Genomic DNA, 2,848 nt, shown 5'->3' on the forward strand with positions numbered 1-2,848 from the left:
TCCTCCTATGACAGACAACACGCTATGCAACATACAGATATCTGTGAGGTCGCCAAGCTAATCAAGAACCTTGATTCCAGTAAAGCAACTGGCCCTCTCAAAGTGTATTAATATGAACTTTGTGTTTATAAAAATGTACAACTGTCTCTCTCTTTACATGTACCTGTTAATGTCACCAACATGCTATCTCCCACAGCACACATGAACAACAACAAATATATAAGTTGTCATACAAACAAGAACACTTAATAAGAACTCACGTAACATACGCGCACAAGTGGTACCTTCGTCTAATAATAAAAACCACCACGTAACATAAATGCACTTACATATAAATAATTGAATTTATTAAAAAATATCGCGAACAAAAACAAATAAATAACATCTTCAGAAGAAATTGCGATTTCAAGCAGTCGCGCTAGACGGAACAGTGGTGGAGGTTAAGGCTTTTCTCCCTGGGGTCCCGATTTCGCATCCCGCTAGATTCAGCCACTCTGATGAGTCGTAGAGGACGAAACCCGTGTCAGTTTATAATTATATTTTAAAAACAATATATATATATATATATATATATATATATATATATATATATATATATATATATATATAAAGGAGATTAGAACAATAGTCTAAAGAGCAGAGTGTATTTTAATGTAACAGTGAAATTACTAGTTTAATTAAAATACAGGAAAGAAAAAGTGCTCGTTGTAATTTAGATATATAATAAGCTCGATAGGTAAATATCCTAGAGCTAATTCAATATTAAGTAATGTGATTGATAATTTAAAATTTAAAAATCAAATTATAATTAAATTAAAAATCCGTTTCATAAGAAGGAACAACAACCCATATTAATTTTCTTATCAATTTTAAATCCAGACCTTTTATTTCAATTTTTTTAAGATACATCTGCCTTACTTTTAATGCTAGGTTTATTTATGGTGTCTTTTACATTTAATAAAAACCCTTCAAAATTTGCTGACGAGGAGACCTTGTTTATTAAAAAATATATGTAATAATTATTGTCCGTAACTTGATGTCTACCACAATAAAAACACTGTTTTCCGAAACGATCGTACAGATAATTGATTTTGTTGTTGTTGTTCCTTCTTATGAAACGGATTTTTAATTTAATTATAATTTGATTTTTAAATTTTAAATTATCAATCACATTACATAATATATATATATATATATATATATATATATATATATATACATATATATATATAGGACATTTATTACTGTGATATGGTTTTATTCTTTTTTAACGAACCAAATTTACAGTTATATATATATATATATATATATATATATATATATATATATATATATATTTACCAGTGGTGAAAAAACCGGACTAGAGTGCTCAATGTGTAGCCAGAGCAGTATATAGGAAATTTATTACTGTGAGTCCAGAATGAGTTAACATATTGTTTCAGCTAGGTGAAAATCCTCAAAAAGAAGAAGAAATATCCAACTAGCATCGTCAGAATTCATATATGTCCATCTATGAATTCTGACGATGCCCATCTATGATTTCTGACGATAAATTTCCTATATACTGCTCTGGCTACACATTGAGAACTCTAGTCCTGTTTTTTCACCACTGGTAAATAAATATATATATATATATATATATATATATATATATATATATATATATATATATATATAGAGAGAGAGAGAGAGAGAGAGAGAGAGAGAGAGAGAGAGAGAGATATTAAATTACGTAGTTACGACAATAACAAAACTACTGTTTCGGCCAAATGATGACATACGTCGGGTAATCTGAACATCCGATTTCAGAGATACATGCTCTTTAAATGGAAGCAAACATAAAACTTCAGAAACACTCGAAATGGAATTAAAGAAAGCTTAGGAAAATCTTGACTTTTATTTTATGAAAAAATGGTGTTGTTATTTTCGTCATCGTGTAATTTGTTTTCATAAATTATATATATATATATATATATATACATATACATATATATATACATATATAAAAGGCTTCCTTCAGTCTTGAAAGACTATGGATACCCACTGTAAGGGTGCCTGTGCGTGAAATTTGTATGGGAAGAGTTGAGCAATCTCCAACCACGCCTCTCCTGAATCAACATTGTTGCATACCAGTGGCAAGTTCAGGTACAAGACGACTCGAAACAATGCCGAGAGCACATACAGCGCCTAGAATTCCCAAATGGTCACCCATCTGGTATTAGCCAGGCTCAACGTTGCTTAACTTCGGTGATCTGACGAGAACCGGTGTGTCAACGTGATTATGCCGTATATATTACGACAATAACAAAATACATATATATATATATACATATATATATATATACACATATATATACACATATATATATACACATATATATACACATATATATATACACATATATATATAAACATATATATACATATACATATATATACATATACATATATATACATATATATATATATATATATATATATATATATATATACCAACTCTCATATTAAAAGATCGATGCTAATATTATGTATTTTTTCTCCGGTTTAAAATGAAGATAACTTGTTTACGATGAAATAGTCACTCTTTTATTGGTTGCCTGAAAACCACGTTGGTATTACGAAATGTGGAAAAGTGGAAAAAATAATTTAATTAGCTGACGCAGCGAAAATCATGAGACAAGCGTTTCACCTTTGAGCGCCAATTTCAATCAGAGATTTTCGAAAAAAGAATAATTTAAAGTTTTATAAAAATAAATTAAAAAAAAGCAACACCGTTTAGGAATTTGGTTTTGAACAATTTGAATCGAAATGCTGCCAAAATACGAAATTGAAATTATTAGTTTCTGAT

General features: G+C 29.1%; 1 pseudogene; it reads right to left on the bottom strand.

Moving 5' to 3' along the window:
• Positions 1-2,175: 2,175 nt before the first annotated feature.
• Positions 2,176-2,292, bottom strand: LOC145243999 (5S ribosomal RNA; annotated as a pseudogene).
• Between the last annotated feature and the right edge of the window lie 556 nt (positions 2,293-2,848).

This window comes from Euprymna scolopes, chromosome 22, assembly GCF_053919585.1.
Source record: "Euprymna scolopes isolate OS-2025 chromosome 22, ASM5391958v1, whole genome shotgun sequence".
In the NCBI taxonomy this organism is placed as follows: Eukaryota; Metazoa; Mollusca; class Cephalopoda; order Sepiida; family Sepiolidae; genus Euprymna; species Euprymna scolopes.